Source organism: Equus przewalskii, chromosome 17 (assembly GCF_037783145.1).
Source record: "Equus przewalskii isolate Varuska chromosome 17, EquPr2, whole genome shotgun sequence".
Taxonomy (NCBI): Eukaryota; Metazoa; Chordata; class Mammalia; order Perissodactyla; family Equidae; genus Equus; species Equus przewalskii.
In genome coordinates, this window is record NC_091847.1 from 57,256,438 (window position 1) to 57,275,173 (window position 18,736).

At 37.8% G+C, this 18,736-nt stretch overlaps 1 protein-coding gene across 19 annotated transcripts in view; it reads right to left on the reverse strand.

Annotated features, from left to right (window-relative positions):
• ZNF385B (zinc finger protein 385B) overlaps positions 1 to 18,736 on the reverse strand; it is a 385,687-nt gene that overhangs the window by 212,911 nt on the left and 154,040 nt on the right. The window contains exon 1 of one of the 19 annotated variants that reach the window (XM_070581615.1): positions 7,187 to 7,238. The exons of 17 other annotated variants lie outside the window; for them this stretch is intronic. The gene's annotated coding sequence lies outside the window, so the exon portion shown is untranslated. Of the gene's footprint in view, positions 1 to 7,186; positions 7,239 to 18,736 lie in introns of those variants that run through there. One more of the 19 variants, XM_070581616.1, reaches the window with a different exon arrangement.

Here is an 18,736-nt window from a genome sequence, read left to right on the forward strand (position 1 = left end):
GAAGCAGGGAGGAAGGAGGGCGACTGGAGTAAAAGGGCACATGTGTACAGTGACAGAAGGCAATTAGTCTTTGGGTGGTGAACATGATGTAGTCTATATAGAAATTGAAATGTAATGATGTGCATCTGAAATGTATATAATGTTATAAACTAATGTTACCTCAATTAAAATAAATAAAAAATAAACTTTTTACTTTGCATTACTTTTAGATTTATTCCATTTACTTTTGATAATGAAGTTGTATTTATTCTAGGAATGCAAGGTTGGTTAAGCATTCTACAATCAATCTAACTCTTACTTCTTTAACAGAAGGAAAAAAATCATGCAACCATCTAAATAAGTGGAAAAAGCATTTGAGAAAATAAAACATCCATTCTTGACCAAAAGACTTTACTAAAATATACATAGAATAAAAGTTCCTTAATTTGAAAAAGTTATCTATAATCAAAACAATATAATACTGGCATAAAAACAGACATATAGACCAATAGAACAGAATAGAGAGCACAGAAATAAACCCACACATACATAGTCAAGTAATCTATGAGAAGAGGGCCAAGAATACACAATGGGGAAAGGATAGTCTCTTCAATACACGGTGTTGGGAAAACTGAATATCCACATGCAAAAGAATGACATTGGACCCTATCTTACACCATACACAAAAATCAACTCAAAATGGGTTAAAGACATAAATGTAAGACCTGAAACTGTAAAACTCCTAGAAGAAAACATCAGGAAAAAGTTCCTTGACATTGGTCTTGGCAATGAATTTTTGGATGACACCAAAAGTACAGACAACAAAAGCAAAAATGAACAAGTGGGATTATATCAAACTAAAAAGCTCCTACACGGCAAAGGAAACAATCAACAAAATAAAAAGGCAACCTACAAAATGACAGCAAATATTTGCAAACCATTTATGTGATAAGGAGTTAATATCCAAAATACAAAAGGAACTCATACAACTCAATAGCAAGGAAAGAAATAACTAATTTAAATATGAGCAAAGAAGCTGAATAGACATTTTCCCAAAGAAAACACACAAATGGCCAAGAGGTACATGAAAAGGAGCTCAACATCACTTACCACCAGGGAAACGCAAATTAAAACCACAATAAGATATGGCCCCACACCTGTTAGGAGGGCTGTCACCAGAAAGACGGGAGAAGCATTGGTGAGGGTGTGGACAAAAGGGAACCCTTGTACACTGTTGGTAAGAATGTAAGTTGGTACAACCATTATGGAAAACAGTATGGAGTTTCCTCAAAAAATTAAAAATAGAACTTACCATATGACCCAGCAATCCCACTTCTGGGTATATATGCAAAGGGAATGAAATCAGGATCTTGAAGAGACATTTGCACTCCCATGTTCATTACAGGATTATTCACAATAGCTAAGATATGGAAACAACCTAAGTGTCCATCGACGGATGCATGGATAAAGAAAATGTAGTATATACATACAACAGAATATCACTCATCCACAAACAAGAAGGAAATCCTGCTATTTGTGACAACATAATGAACCTGGAGTACATTGTGCTAAGTGAAATAAGCCAGACAGAGAATGACAAATAACTGTATGATCTCACTTATATGTGGAATCTAAAAAAGTCAAAGTCAAGAACCAGAGAATAGAATGGTGATTACCAGGGGAAGGGGATGGGGAAAATGGAGTCATGTGGGTCAGAGGGTACAAGCTTGCAGTTATAAGATGAGTAACTTCTGGGGATCTAATGTACAGCATTGTGACTCTAGTTACTAAAACTGCATCGCATACTTGAAATTCGCTAAGAGAGTAGATGTGAAGCGTTCTCACCACACCAAAAAAAAAAAAAAAAAAGTTAACTATGTGAGATGATGGATGTGTTAATAAATTAACTTTATTGTGGTAATCATTTCACAGTGAATACATATATCAAACCATCATGTCACATACCTTAAATATATATAATTTTTATTTGTCAAATACCTCTATACCTTGCCAGAAGTAGGGAAATAACAGAAAAATGTTATCAACAAAATTTAAAAGGCAAATATCATAATTAAAGCTTAAATATTGAAAAAATTCTCTCTGAGATTGGGAATGAAACAGGAACATACTTTACACTTCCAATTAATGCTGTGCTGTAGGTTCTAGCTAATGCAACAGACAAGGAAAAGAAAAAGAAAGGTTTTAAGAATGGGAAGAAAAAAATAATGCTGTAATTATTAGCTGATGATGTGATTTGTGAATGTATAAAACTTTCAAATAAATAATAAATATATAAAGTCAATTTAACAAGGATGCTAAATATAAAGTCAGTCATAATATCAAGTCAATGTCTATAAAACAGTTGGAAAGTGAAACAAAAAAATTAAACTATTTACGATAGCATAAAACATCAAACTCTTAGGAATAAATCTCAAGAATAATATCCCAGACCTCCATACAAAAAACTTTAAAATATTACTGAAATAAAGAAAACTCAAATAGCGTGGATGTATCGTGTTTGTGGATTGGAAAAACTCAATATTGTGAAGATGTCAATTTACCCAAATTGACCTACAGATTTGATGCAATCGCAATAAAAATTCAATAAGTTTTCTTTTTTTTTTTTTAGTGGACAATATCATTCTAAAATTTATATAGAAAAACAAAGGACAAAGGATAGGCAAGACAAACTTGAAGAAGAACAAAGTGGGAGGAAGCACACAACTGCATATCGACATTGATTACAAAGTTACAGTAAATAACACAGTATGGTTTTGGCTTCAGGCTAAACAAATAAATCAATGAAACAAATAGTTACAGTAGGTCTAACATATATGGACACTGGATTCATGGTAGCAAAGCAGTGGGGAAAGAGCTGTCTTTTTAATAAATAGTGCTGAATTCATTGTACATGCATATGGGGAAAAAACCCAAAATTGATTCTTGAACCCTGCCTCACATCATAAATAAAACTGAATCAAGCTGGATTGTAGCTCTACACACGAAAGGAAAAATAATAAGGTTTCTGTAACACAGTAAAGGAGAATGTTTTCACGTCCCTTGGGTAGGCAAGGATAGCTTAAGTAAGAACAAAATGTTCTAACCACAAAAAAAGACTAATAAATTGGAGTACGTTAAATTAAAGACTTCTATTTATTATAGTACACCATTAAGAAAGTAAAAAGGAAACCCAGAGAGTGTGAGATATTTGCAATTCATATATCTGACAAAGGACTCGTATTGAGAATAAACAACTCTGTAAATCATAAAAAAGTACAGATAAACCAATAGAAAATGGGCAAGAGACTTAAATAAGCGCTTCATAAAAGAAAATATCCACATATTTACGAAACTATAAAAAGTTGCTCAACCTTATTAATCATCACGGAAATGCAAATTAAAATCAAAATGAGAAGCTACAACATACCTACAAAAGTGACTAAAAAATATAACAGTACCAAATGTTGATGAGGATATGGAAAAATGAGGACTCTCACACACTATGAATTTTCCAATCTGGAAAAACTTTTGAAGAAATCTTTTATTGCTGAACATACACATAGGTTTTGATCAAATAATTCTACTCCTAGGGGTGTACATGTGTATATGTATGTATGTTATATATATGTGTATGTATGTGTACATATGTGTGGATATAGATATACATACACGAGAGATATATATTCTATTGGATATATATTTACTTATAGTAGTATTATTTGTGATAGCTTCAAAGTGAAAACAACTCAAATGTTTTTCAATAGACAAATATATTATGGTATATTTGGAATATGGAATATTATTCAGTAATAAAGATGACTCAACTATAGCTATATACAACATCTCTAAAGAAGCCCGATACAAAAAATTACATACTATTTGATTCCATTTATAAAATTTAACAAGAGGCAACATTAAACTATAATATTAGAAGTCAGGATGGTGTTTATCTTTGGGAAGGAGGGTGGTGATTATTGGTTTAAGATGGGGCACAAGGAAGCCTTCTGGGTTGTTGGTAATGTTCTATTTCTTGACCTGGATACTAGTTACTTAAGTGTACTAACTTTGTTTTAATTCATTAAAGGAAACGCTTATGATTATGAATTCTTTTGAGCTATGTTATACTTCAATATGTTTTATTTGAAATATTCATCTTTTGTCAATTTTCTTCTTTTATGTCCCCACCTATCTAGTTTTTCACCTTAGAGTGCTAAATATTAAGAGCTAAGATCTTGAGAGAAAATATATTGCTATAATTATTGAAAGTAGTAAGTAATGTTACAACTATATAGCACTTCAGAAATTTTCACATCCATTATCTCAATATTCATAACAACCTTGTGAGAGATAAGAAGCAAGGAAAGACTTTTTTTTAAATAGATGTCTAAACTGAAACTCAGAGGTGGTTAAATTTTGTTCCCCAAGTTCACACATCTAGAAAGCCGCAGAATTCAGTCTAAGACTTCAATTCTTGAGCTCTAGATTGTTGCTCTTTCTACTGTACATGTAGCCATCTAAAATACTACGTAACTAGAATAAATGATGTATGACTCAGATAATTGGGTTTTCTATTTGATTTTAACTAAACTCGTTGTGAGTCTTCAAAACTGCCATTGCTATTTTCTCCCAAACCTCTTTGTTTTTAAAAATAAACGTATTTACTGAGGTCAAGAACAGAAGGACAACATTTTCCACTTATTTATATTTTTTCCCTATCAAATAACGTGTGTGAACAATGTTTCAATACCTTCTTAAATATAGCAAAAAAATTCAAAAATAAGTAATATTCTGTTTTGGAAGCTCTTTTAACACTAAACTACAGCAATATTCTGTTCAGGGTTCTCACATTCTGAAATTCTCCAGTTGATTTTTGTTATCTTAGGGAAAGGAAGAATTATTAGTTTCCTTTTAGGGGTTATACAATTACAAGGAGGAAAGACAAAGAAATATTTTAGACTGTGGTTAGAGAAATAGGTTAGAATACTTTGCTAATAAAATGAGTATGATCACTCTACATAGCTTAAATATTCTTTGATCACTATAGAATACAGCTCTAACTTCCACGAGGTATTTTAAAATTGCATGCCTTTGATTACAATGGGTACTAGGAAAAAGAGTTCAAAGGACTTAATTGACATCACTTACACTGTTAGAAAAAACATAACTCAGAGGTTTATAAAGCTGATGATGTGTTCGGAGTCTCGCCCTTGAATGTGGGAAATGGCTGCTGTTCCCTTGTTGATGGTAATATACATTGGTACAAAGGAAGCTGTATCAGCAGCCTAAAACGGGCATTCCCTCAGGCCCTGTAGCTCAATTTATGGTAATTATTCAAAGGAAACAACTAATGACACACAAAGATTTATTTACAAGGATATTTGCTGTAGTATAATTTATAATAGTAAAAAATTTACTGTGGCATAAATGTCAAATAATAAAAAATTATTAAGTTACCCATGGCATATTCATAAAATGGGGACAGTTTGGAGCCATTAAAAATAACATTGTGAATGAAGAATTGTTGTGAGATGGTATTTGGCTGAGCAAACCAGTAATGTTCAAATCCTGTTCTCAACTTGCCACCTTTCACCTGTGATGCTATCGAAGGACATACATGCACATGTGGCAGGGTCACACATAGGCATCCATTATGCTGAGGCTCCCGTAACTTCTAATATTTCAATGACAGCAGAAACGCTTCTGTCTGACACTTATTACAGCATCCACTTCCTCACCCTCTCCCACTTTTGTGACACTACTCCCTTTAAGCAGGTTCAGAACAACTTTTGAATTTCTGTCCTGCTGTATTTGATGATTTTTTTCCCCTCTGTTTCCATGTGCATGGCTAACATGATCTGTTGGGTCTGTGTCCTTCCCTTGGTTTCTTTCCATTTCCTACTGTTCTTGTTGTAACTACAAAGTAAATATCCTTTTATCTTTAAAACTGATCTCTTTTATCCCTTACTTCTGCTTCCTTATGCTGTGATTCTAAATGCTAGCAATAGTTTCCTTGTTCATCTACCACATTCTGAAGCCTTTTTGCCTTCTCTCTATGGTTTAACTGTCTCTGAACAAACCTATTTACTAGAATTTAGACTGATTATGGCACAGGCCTGTGTAATCTCCTTCTTAGCCTTGGGTTTGTGACAATTTCACTGAGTTTCTATTCCTCCTCAATCCAAAAAAGAAAATATAACCCACCCCCCCCCCCCCCCATTTAGTAGAGGCCCTGATCCTATCATCTATTTTTTTGTATTACTGTTACTATTAACTCCACTGCCCCATGAGACTAAATCAATACTCTGGGTCTCTGAAGGTCATAGCTGAGATCAGAGCTCATGTCCTACAGGCTAAGGTCCCTGATCGGGAAGGAAAGTCATCCCTAAAGGGATGGAGAGCAACTGGTTGGTGGAGAAGCAGCCCGGTAAGCAGAATTTCAGCTTCCTTCTCTCCCCTTCTCTCTTTTTGAATGTCTTAATGACTTATAAAGCAAACGAATAATGACAAATAATCGAGACAAAAAGTACCCTCCAAGTACCCTTTAGTAGGTGCAAAAGCATCCCAGTTTGCTTAAAAACAAGTCCCCCAGAGCCACACTTAGAATTAAGAAGGGACAAGCCAGTGGCTCATCGTGGCTCATCATAGCTCTCTGACTGGTGGAAGCAGCATAGTGTGGGCAGTCCTGGGGCTTGATTTCTCTTATGTTTTCATGTCTACATTTTCGAAGTGGTTTCCAAAACATTTATTGCTTTACTATTAGACAACATTAATGTTCACTTCTTTCCTTAAATGTGGCTACTTTATCTTGAATACCAGGAACAAACTATGTTAAGGGTCTAAGTTTTTTTCTGTGTTCAATTTTCCCTGATTCCCCAACTTCATCTTTTAGTACCATTCTCATATGACAATCTCTTATTTTTAACTCTAAGATCAGAAATGTTATAGAGTTAAGAAAGAATGGTTTTTCACATTTCTAGAAGATGGCCCTTACAATTTTCTAAGAATAATAACAACGAGCACATATAATCTGGTTTCCAATCCCTAGGTTTCCGAAACTTTCCATTTACGTTCACTGTCTGCTAGCGGGAGTCTCCATTAGCAGACCAAAATCATGCAAAATGCCAGTGACTATTTCTAACCACTCTACATGTATGTTCTGTATCACCTTTGTGCTCAGATTAGAAATAGTTCCTGGACAGATACATACTCAGCGTTCAGCTTGTTGGTGGACCACGGTTGTGGGGCTGCTTCCATTTACCCTGTTGAGGTAAACAGTTACATCTTCACTCTCTGCTTAGCAGCAAATAACAAGAAACACTATATCAAAAACAAAAATGAGAGAGACTGAGGTCACTTCAACTCACCTTCTAAGCTTCCTCACTTTAAAATGGTAAAATAAAATATTAATGTGCTACCATTATGTGGTTGAACAAAGAGGGAGGCATTTCCTCTTGCTTATAATAATCCATGATTGCCCATAGCCCCATAGCCAGTGAATCATTTACATCCACATCTACTTTGTATACAAATGAGGAAGGTAGAAAAAAAAATACTGGTCATGCAAATGATGCTTGTCCAATAACATTGGAATCAACAAGTGATAACTAACCAGCCTTCCTAAGAGCATGACAAATATACCAAATCATATTTCAAACATTCATTGGCATTTTGAACAAAAAATACTAACTAGTCCGTCCACAGGATAACCTATTTCCCCAAGGGACGACCAAAGATGCCTCAGGCAACCTACTCTCCCTGAGAATTTAGGAAATGTAAATGAATACTTAATGCAAGCTTATTTTCTGAACTAAAATTTTAGGCACTTTAAGTGAAATAGCAATATCCAAAGTAATTTAACATCTTCTAAGATAATTCAAAGTGCTTAACTCGTTTAATATAATTATCTCTTAACATTGTTATATAGTGTCTATTTTCCTAGTGCTCTTTAGAAAGGACAAAATATCCTTCCTTTTACCATAATTTTCCCCTTGTCTATATCTAATTGAAGAGCTTTCTATCAGGAAACTTGAAAAATGGGTAATTACTGCTCTGGGGCCTCTCGTCAACTATGAACTTGGGAATTAGAGTTTCTGGCCTTGCCTAATGAAAAGTGGCTGAATTAAATTTTCTTCATCTAACAAGTATCATTTTTTTTTCTTTTGGTAAAAAGTTTCCCAGAGAATCTCTCTTAATAGCCACTGGCAAAGCCCATAATTCTACTACTGAAACAATGAGATCTATTTTTCAGATCATCAATCTTCATTCTCCAGACAGATACAATTGTTTGAAGAGTTGCAATTACATTATCCCTTGGTGCTTCTTCAGCCTCCACATTTGACTGATTCCACAGTTAACAATTAAAAGGCCAAAGGAATTGAGGATTAATTTTTATCTCTAATAGTAAAAAGTTCATTGCATCGAATTTCTTGGTATTAGCATCATTGCCCTCTTAATTAAAAGCGCAATAGTTATATAATCTTGCAAAAGGAGAAATGGAAGTCAATATCCATTCATGGACTGTGTAATTCGAGAGTAATAATTGCAATCATCCTGACTGTATGGACAGCACAATATTTGACTACCTATAAATGAATCATTTAAAGTGCTAGGCTTAGCCTATATAGCTAAAACTTAATCCATCCTCTAATGTTAAACATTAGATGTTAAACATGTTTTTGAATAGCAAATTATATTTAGCAAGAAATAGGTCTGGTAGACTGAACCAAATGAAGATAACCAGGGTGAAGCACCCACAGCATCATCATATGTACATTCTACTTTGGTTGACATCACCAGCCAGCAGGACACAGTGCCTAGCTGCCTTCTAATAATCAGAAAGGGAGTAGGGGCCACTTCTTCACATTCCCTTCTCCTCCCTTTCGGCACTACTGCTGCCTTCATCTCCTTACATCAGTTCTCTTCGTGTCGGTGTTCCCCTTAATGGCTCTAGCCAGAGATGCCTCCACTCCCCTGCCCGCCACAGAGGTTCAGAGTCCTCAGGCCTCCACTGGGACCCAGGAATCTAAATTTTTCACAAGCAGCCACAGCAGTGATGAGAGGTGTCATTTTAGGGCAACTTTTCAAGAAAAAACTGCCCCATATGGTGAGCTTCCACAGTACTTCAAGTTCTCGGTATTCTGAGCGCTTGGCACAGTGCCTCAGATTGATAAAAAAATCAAGAAAAATAACACTGAAGAAACATTAGCTTGGAAAAAGTAGGATTTACATTAGAAATCGGCTTGGGGAAAGGAAGCCTCAAGATTTGGGTCCTATTGAGTGCTCTTTTCCACACTTGTGTCTCTGAGTCTCAAATTCTTCATCTGTAAAGCTCAGCTGTAGGAGAATCAGAAGGTAAACAATGTGGCTGATAGGCTGGTAGAGAGGACAATGTTTTGAGTGTATGATTTAGGACAACTTTCCTTGATCCTAAAAGTGTAGTCCCAAGGCCAGTCTGGTGGCATAGTGTTTAAGTTTGCACACTCTGCCCTCATGGCCAGAAGTTCACAGGTTTGGATCCTGGGCGTGGACCTAAACACTGCTCATCAAGCCACACTGTGGGGGCATCCCACATACAAAATACAGGAAGATTGGCACAGATATTAGCTCAGGGACAATCTTCCTCAAGCAAAAAGAGGAAGATTGGCAACAGATGTTTGCTCAGGGCCAATTTTCCTCACCAAAAAGAAGAAAAAGTATACTCCCTTCAACTTGCCCTCCCCTAAAATCAGGAAAGAAAAAAAAACCACTCCATGAAACCATGTCAGAAATCACCAAGCAAGTATAATATTTAAATCTTAACATTAAAAATTATCTTAATCTCCTAAAAACTGAATGGCTTTTATCTAACAAAATTGAAATTTTGTTTAAAAATATACATCTTAGAACATTACCTGACGCCTATGGAAAATTACTTGGACCAGTTCATCTGTGGGCTTCTGAGAATTACTTCACAAGTATTTTTTTTTTTGGTCAATTCTCTCATGAGGCAACTAGTCAAGACAAAATTTGTATTGTTTCATCAAAACATCTTCATATTTTACTCATTTAAGAATTCGTAGGCTAGTTTCAGTGTCAGGATGCATCTTCCACAAAACTATCCCAATCATATTTTCAACTAGGTGCAGCATACTACCCTCACATCCCACTCAGATATGATGTGGCGTGATTAAGAGCTATCAAAAATAACCATGAGTGCTTGAGTTGAGTCCTGTACTAGATGGGAGCTAATCACAACGGAAGTGATCCAAACTATTGGGAGACTCCCTGGGGAAAGATGACTATTACTATATTACCTTTAAAGGAATGAGTTAACTAGTAAACATCAACTTGAGGGACCTGCATATTGTAATCTGTCCCTTGGTTGCTGTTTCCCAGGGGCAGTTGCGATTTGTGATCCCCTTGATTCAGCTCATGAATTCCAAATTTCTCTATTTCAAAATGATTGGCATTGACTGTGCTGCTCCCCGCAGCGTTCGCTAACTGATGTACCCCACTTCAAGCCATATCTCAGCAGCTCCTGCCATGTTGATTCTTTCTCATCTCTTAGAAATACTACCCTCACCACTGAATTACCCAGAAAATTGCTAAATAAGAAGCTACCATATTAATATTACCACAACGTTCCTGGTATATAATATTATAAAACAGGCATGATGGGAGTACAGATCAGTGATTTGAGGAACACATCTGGAGTCCTATGGACCTGGGTTCAAGTCGTGACTCTGATGAATACCAGCTGTGTGGCCAAGAAGGTGTCAAGTCTCTCTGACCCCCAGTGTCCTCAACCATAGAGTGGTGCTAACAACACTACTACCTCATTGGGTTTATGCGAAGATTAAAAATACTGCGTGCATGATACTTAGTACAAGGACTGGTGAAAGTAGTTATTCAACTGCTGGGAGCTACTATATTAGTGCTATTATGAACGAAAAGGGAACATGCTTTAGAGCCATTACTAGTTCAAAACATGGTTCTGCATTTCAACGTCTTCATTTGTAAAGTGGAGCTGGTACCAACCACCTTACAGATTTGGTGTCAACACTAGACATGAATATATTAAAATCCTTGGTAAAATGCACTCAGTGAATGGCAGTCATTGTAATAATTATACATAAAAAGTGCCTTTGGTTAAAAGACTGTAATCCATGTACCATGAATATCAAACTGTTAAAAGTTTAAAAGCCTTTTGATACTTTTGGTGTTGCTGTTCTCATTCTATCACGATCCTAGGGCTGTGCAGGAAAAATTGTGCAGGCAGGCGTGCACCCAGCCTTCCTCATTCTCTACTCACAAAGGTCGTGCCTCTGCTAGCTCGTATCCCTCCCTTCTCTGCCTCAGAGGAAGGTGCTGCTTCCAGGCTAGTTTTCTGGGACTTCTGTGGTTTAGAAATGAAAGAAAGGGAGAAGAGTAGAAAAAAATGGAGATATGTGGGTTAGAGTTGGGGGAAGGGTTTGAGAAAGACCTTAGAGAAAAGATGCTTGAGGAGCCCAGGGACGGTGTGGAAGTTAGCTGAACGGAGAGGGGAATTTCCCAAAATACCGTTGTATGTATCCTCTTCTGAATATTCAAGGAAAGTAAAAGCCTTCATTTTAATAAAAAAAAAAAGAGAGAGAGAGAGAGAAGAAGAAAAAGAAATAAAGAAAACCCTCTCATTGTTGGACTATGTTCTTTAAGTGCCAGTGTTCTGAGGCTGTGCCAAGTGAGTCACGGCTTCTACTGGGTAATAATACTGGGGGCTGAGGGACTTCCGCTGCTCCTGAGGACAGAAATTCTACAGGCAATCAGGCTGTGTGGAGACAGGGGCTACCTGATTTCCCAGGAAGGTGGCCACTTGAGGGAACCGCCTTTAGAACTCATAACACTCTGGAGCTTCTGGAGGCAGATAAAGAGTTTCCCCAATGATGTGACAAGGAAGAAAGGCTTCACAAGTAAACTCAGAGAACCAAGGAATCAGGTGACCAAGGAGGGGCCATTTAGTGAGACCTGCCCCAGATGCATCCCTCAGAGGACCTGGAGATAGAGCTGGGAAGCACCAGGAGATCCACAGAAATTGGGCCTGGCACTGGGATAACATCACCTAAGGGCAGAGCAGTGCATGGAGGGGACAGCTATAGGAGAGAGAACTTGGGAGAGAAAAGGAAGAGAATATGGAAAACAAGAGTGCAGGAGAAGGGAAAGTAAGCTTATCGGCTTGTGCATCCATGGCAGTAAGGCACTGAGCAATGGATATTTTCCATCTGCCCTTCCAGAGCCAATATGCCCCGTTCTTCACCCTGCTCTGTGCCCTGGGAGGCTGACCTTTGTGGACCAGCAGGAGCCTGGACTGCAAGACAAGAGGGAAGGCAGGGGTTTGTTTGCTGCTTCGTTTGTTTTAACCCTAGATTTTGTTTCATTCTACTCCTTCCTGGTGACAACAAACTGGCCATACCCTTCCTGGAAGACTGCAGTTCCTTAACTTTTGGTGGTCCCCCTCCTGTAGCTGCAACACTCTCCGCCTTCTGGGAACTGCTCCCTTCCCTTGCTGCTTCAGGGTCTCGGGACAGTAACTGATTCCAGCTGTTGCTAGTTCCTGGCCCTTCATTTTCTCCCACTGGTTCTCTTAACCCTGCCCATACCTTTGAAAATAGTCCCTTCATTAGACTCTCTTCATTGACCCTACTTGAGTGTACCATCTGCTACCTGCCCAGACACCAACTGATAGACCCAGGTACGATGATAATTGCACAGTGAGAAAATGCAGAGGGAGCGCATCGCCCTCCTGACGAAGGCAGAGGAGGGGAGCAGACATGAGAGTAGAACCAAAACCCTGGAGTGATGACTTTGGGTTAGAGGAAGTTATCAACTTCGTTTGAATCCAAAGCTAGATTCATAGCAAGATGAGCTATTTGTAATTATTTTCACTGATGATCTTTTGGTATAATAAGGCAATATTTTCAGGATTCTGTTATTCTTAGAATGAGTTGATGTGCATTGTTGCACAATATAAAGAGACTTAGGTTAAAATCCCATTTTCACTACTTATTGTGTCAAGTTACTTCTTTCTATACCTCAATTTTCTAATCTGAAAAATGGGGGTCAAAATTGCTTATTCACAGGGTTCTTATGAGATTAAATGGAATCCTGCTGGATGCATGCTCGCTCACAGTAAATCCTTAAGAAATGACAGCTGTACTTATTATTCTTGTATTTCATCAAATCTTTTTCTACCACAAGTCTCAGTCTAAGAAATCTAACAAGACTGTGGTTTTATCAAAGGTGCTTAAATCTGGACGAAACCAATCAGCTCCCTCAGCACTGATTTGGATCAGGATGAAGGTGACTCTGCTCAGCTCCACCTGCACCCACCTTGCTGGCAGGGAAGCTGTGGCCAGGCTCCAGCAATCAGCACCTCTGTCATATTTCCCTTTCGTGAAAAATGAGCCCTGAAGTATTTATTTTTGCGGAAATACATTCCAAATCAAGTCAATCTGTGCTACATGTCACCCTTTAAATCCTCAAGTTATTAATCAAAATCCTCAGAATTACTCTAGAAAATTCTAATAAACTAGTGATACAGAACTTTCAAACCCTAATATGACTCAAAAATTCATTTTCAAACCTTATCTTTCCTTTGTACCATATTTGCCATAATGAACGTTCTTGGGAAGTTTGCTCAAGATCTGCTTTGCCAAAAAAAGAAATATCAGCCACAGAGAATATCTTTATGAACGAATGTCTAAATCTTAACTCTGTTCTTTTGTATGTTAAGCATCCTACATGACACAGTATTTTTTTTTTTTTTAATTTATGAGGTTTTTTTTAAAATTTTTTTAATTTTTTCTTTTTTCTCCCCAAAGCCCCCCGGTACACAGTTGTGTATTCTTCGTTGTGGGTTCCTCTAGTTGTGGCATGTGGGACGCTGCCTCAGCGTCGTCTGACGAGCAGTGCCATGTCCGCGCCCAGGATTCGAACCGACGAAACACTGGGCCGCCTGCAGCGGAGCGCGCGAACTTAACCACTCGGCCACGGGGCCAGCCCCCATGACACAGTATTTTTAACATTACCATACGTTCACTCACTCATTCAATAAATATTTACTGAGTGCTATGCACTGACCTAGATTCTAGGGAATCTCCAGGAAATACAACAGAGAAACTCACACCCTGATGGGGCTTACATTCTAAACACAAAGTTAATGTATTTTCCTCATCTTTCCTATACCTCTATTTACCATTACCAAAAAGTATTGAATTTTCAAGAAATATAGTGTTTCCAGATAAAATATAGGATGTCCACTGAAACTTGAATTTCAGATCAACAAATAATCTTTTTATTATAATTATGTCACAAATACCGTGCCTAACTAGAGGTGTTAATTAGACATATTTATACTAAAAATTATTTTTGTTGACCTGAAATTCAAGTTTAACTGGACGTCCTGTCTTTTCATAGGCTAAATCTGGCAATCCTAAGGGGTCATTGCTCTGGTCCCCACTCTGGTCTGAGCGATTTTGTGCACGTATTTTAGGTTTTCTGTACCTCGGTTTGCTTATACATAAAATGAGGGACCTGGTCCAAGGACATTTAAGGTCCCTTCCAACTCCATGGTTCCATTTCTTCCCTAAGCAAAAGATCTTGTCATCATATTCATCCACTCCCTCGCCTCTATTCATTGACTTAAAACGGGCTGTCCATTCTCTGGCACTACTGCTCCAGTCTTTGCTCTCCTCGGTATCTCTCGGTAAGAACATTTATCTTACCCCAGCCCCTTGTTCAGTGACTTGACTAAGGCTGTTAGTATTAATGCCAAATGCCCTACATTTGAGTAGCATTTTACGTCTCACAAAGTGCTGTCACACACATTACTGTATTTTGATACCTTAATTTCTCTCCTATGTTCCATTCAAAAAGTTTTGCTGAAGTTGTCCTTCATGCCACTGCATAAACAATCTTTCTCAACTATCTCTGAGAACCTTAGCAACCTTCTGAGAGAACTTCTCTCAGTCATCTCTGAAGATGTTCCAGGGATCCTGGCTGTATCAATCTTCCATCTTTAGTGCCTCTCCCTCTGTATTCACTGGAGCTTCCTCCTTGCCCCATCTGTTCACAGGAGCAATACTTGCCTCCTCCTGTGACAGGTCTTGTTCCTTCACCTTCCACCTCAAGTACCCTGAGGGACCCACTGCAAGCCTGGACCACAAAGGCCCTGGCTATTCAGTATGGTCCCTGCACCAGTAGCATCCCATCTCCTATGAGCTTGTTAAAAATAGTCTTGGACTCTATCTGAGAGTACTGAACCAGAACTCGCCTTTTTTTTTTTAAGGTATACTTTTTCTTTTGGTGAGGAAGATTGGCCCTGAGCTGACATCTGTTGCCAATCTTCCTCTTTTTTGTTTTTTTCCTCCCCAAAGCCCCAGCACATAGTTGTGTATCCTAGTTGTAAGTCATTCTAGTTCTTCTATGTGGGATGCTGCCAGAACATGGCTTGATGAACGCTGTGTAGGTCCATGCCCAGGATCTGAACCAGCAAACACTGGGCCACTGAAGCAGAGTGCACAAACTTAACCACTCAGCCAAGGGGCCGGCCCCCAGAACTTGCCTTTTTGAGTTTGAGAAGCATTAGTTTAGAACACCTCTAGTCAGGCAAAATTTTTCCATATTTTCCCAGGATATCTGAAGTGCTCAATTTGGTCCATATTTACTAGACTATCCCAAGAGCAATGGTTCCTAACCTTGTTTCTGCCAAGGTCCACCCACAGGATGACACAAACTCCCATAAAGATGAGAGGCTTACCTCTACAGTGATTCTCATCCCACTCACCCTGCACACTCCTTTTGTGAGTCACTCTTTAGCGTTAGCGAGGATGCTGAATTACTGCAGGGAGAGGTGGGGAGAAACACCCCCTCAGTATCTTAATATCTGTAACACTGTTCCCTAAGAATATGAGCAACAGGGAAATATGAATTATGATCTCCCATCCCTTACTGGCTGTCAGATATGACCAAATAAATGACTCATTTTGAAAATGGAGAGAATAATGCAATAATGAATTATTTCTGATACACAGATGCTTAATGAATAATTTAAAAGCACTTTACAATTTCAAAATTCTCAGAGCTTGATAACTGATAAAAACAATCCAGAGTTCCACTGGCTAAATTTCTTATGTTTGTGCTCTGCTCCACAGAGCTGTTCTGAAACTGATAAATGTGTAACATCATTCAAAACTTTCCATGAAATAATCACCAGTACAAAAAGATTGACAGAACCAACGAAGCCATAAGTGCCTGTCTTGGTAAATAAATATTTGCTCATTACATCTCCTTCAGCCCCAAGGGACAAAGCCAAACAAATGTGAAGAATCTAGGTTTTTTTCTGACTGTAATATTAATCTTTGGAAAATAAAAACACATTGCTTTTTCCCTTATAAGAATAATGTCAAAAAAGTATCCAGTGGTTCAAATAGATATGAAGGCTAAAAATATCAATAGAATGATTAGTGGACTTGTTTACATCCAAGTATAAAAGTTTATCCCTTTTAGTATCACCTTCAAGGATTAAAACTCAAAGAAATATCCAATTATTGTTAAAAGAGATAAATGAGAAAATATTTCTTAAAGATCCAAATTTCATTATTATTAAATTCTATGCAAGAGTTTACTATGCATCATTGTCAACTCATAACTAAGCTGATCTGATAGCCAACTTATAGCCATGTAGATCTTGTATCAGATCTAAAGTTCACTACTGTCCTTCATTGAAAAAGAGTTACACGGTTAGGATAATTAAATTGGTATCCTTAGAAAGGATGAGATGACAAGTCTATTGCTAGACTATAGAGTATTTGGAATAGCCCTCAACTTAGCTGCATTAACAGTTTTTTCTTAAGCCTGGATTTGCATCACTAAAGTAGCTATGTAAATATTAACCAATAATTCCAGCAAGTTAAGAAATTCACTTGTAAAATACACATTTAAATTATGTAAGAGAAAAGACAAAATGGCCCATGAATTGGTATTTTAACATTAATAGTCACCCTACTGAGCATGTTGGCATATAGAGACACTTTTTTGTTTGAGGAAGATTAGCCCTGAGCTAACTACTGCCAATCCTCCTCTTTTTGCTGAGGAAAACTGGCCCTGAGCTAACATCGTGCGCATCTTCCTCTACTTTATATGTGGGACGCCAAGCAGTGCCATGTACGCACCCGGGATCCGAACCCATGAATCCCCCGGCCACCGAGAAGCGGAACGTGCGAACTTAACCGCTGTGCCACCGGGCCAGCCCCTAGAGACACTGTTTTAACAGTAGGAATTGAATAAAATATTTTGGGAATGGAAAAGGAATTGGACTTTGGGCCTTTAAGGTGCAGCAGCTGTAGACTTTTGGAAGAAGATGTGTGTGAGCTTTGGCTTATTTTTTACCCTTTGACTCATTCTACCTTTTTTAAAAAATTGTTTTTTCTATATTTCCTTATGGCCATATGACTCTTGCTTTTATAGGAGGTTAATTTGGGTTGGCTGCTGTTAGAATATGATGCTACTGAGATCACAACTAGAGTTATGATATTCTCATAGGTCAGGGAGATTTACTTTATTTTATTGGCTGCACCTCTAACTTGGGTGACCACATAATTTATCATCCAACCAGGAATATTTTTATTTTATTCTACATTTCTACTTCTCAATAACATTTAATATTGCATGTCATTGTTTTGAAGATTTTTTTAAGTAATTTTATTGGGATTTATTTATTTATTTATTTATTTATTTTTAAATTCTCCTCCGAGGGGTCTTTTTTTTTTTCCCCCCTGCTTTATCTCCCCAACCTCCCCCCCACCCCGCCCCCGTACACAGTTGTATGTGTTAGTTGCAGGTCCTTCTAGTTGTGGGATGTGGGACGCTGGCTCAACATGGCCTGACAAGCGGTGCCATGTCCGCGCCCAGGATCCGAACCCTGGGCAGCTGCAGCAGAGCGCGTGAACTTAACGACTCGGCCACGGAGCTGGCCCCTTATTGGGATTTATAATGGTTTATAACATTGTGTGATTTGGGGTGTACATTATTGTTCATCAATTCCTGAATACACTTTATTGTGCTCACCCCCAGTAGTCTAATTTTTATTCATCACCATACATATGTGCCCCTTTGTCCCTTTCACCCACTGCCAAACCCCTTCCCCTCTGGTAATCACTAATCTACTCTCATTATCCATATATTTTTTATCTTCCACATATGAGTGAAATCATGCAGTATTTGTCTTTCCCTGTCTGGCTTATTTCACTTAACATCATACCCTCAAGGTCCATCCATGTTGTTGCAAATGGGACAATTTTGCCTTTTTTATAGCTGAGTAGTATTCCATTGTATATATATATACCAGACCTTTATCCATTCATGTGTAGAAGGGCACTTGGGTTGCTTCCATATCTTGGCTGTTGTGAATAATGCTGCAATGAACATAGGGGTGCATAAATCTCTTCAGATCATTGATTTCCGGTTTTTTGGATAAATACCCAGTAGTGGGATAGCTGGATCATATGGTATTTCTATTTTTAATTTTTTGAGAAATCTCCATACTGTTTTCCATAGTGGCTATACCAGTTTGCATTCCCACAAGCTGTGTATGAGTGTTCCCTTTTCTCTCCAACATTTGTTGTTTTTTTTCTTGGTAATTATAGCTATTCTGACCAGTGTAAGATGATATCTCGTTATAGTTTTGATTTTCATTTCCCTAATAATTAGTGATGTTGAGCATCATTTCATGTGTCTGTTGGTC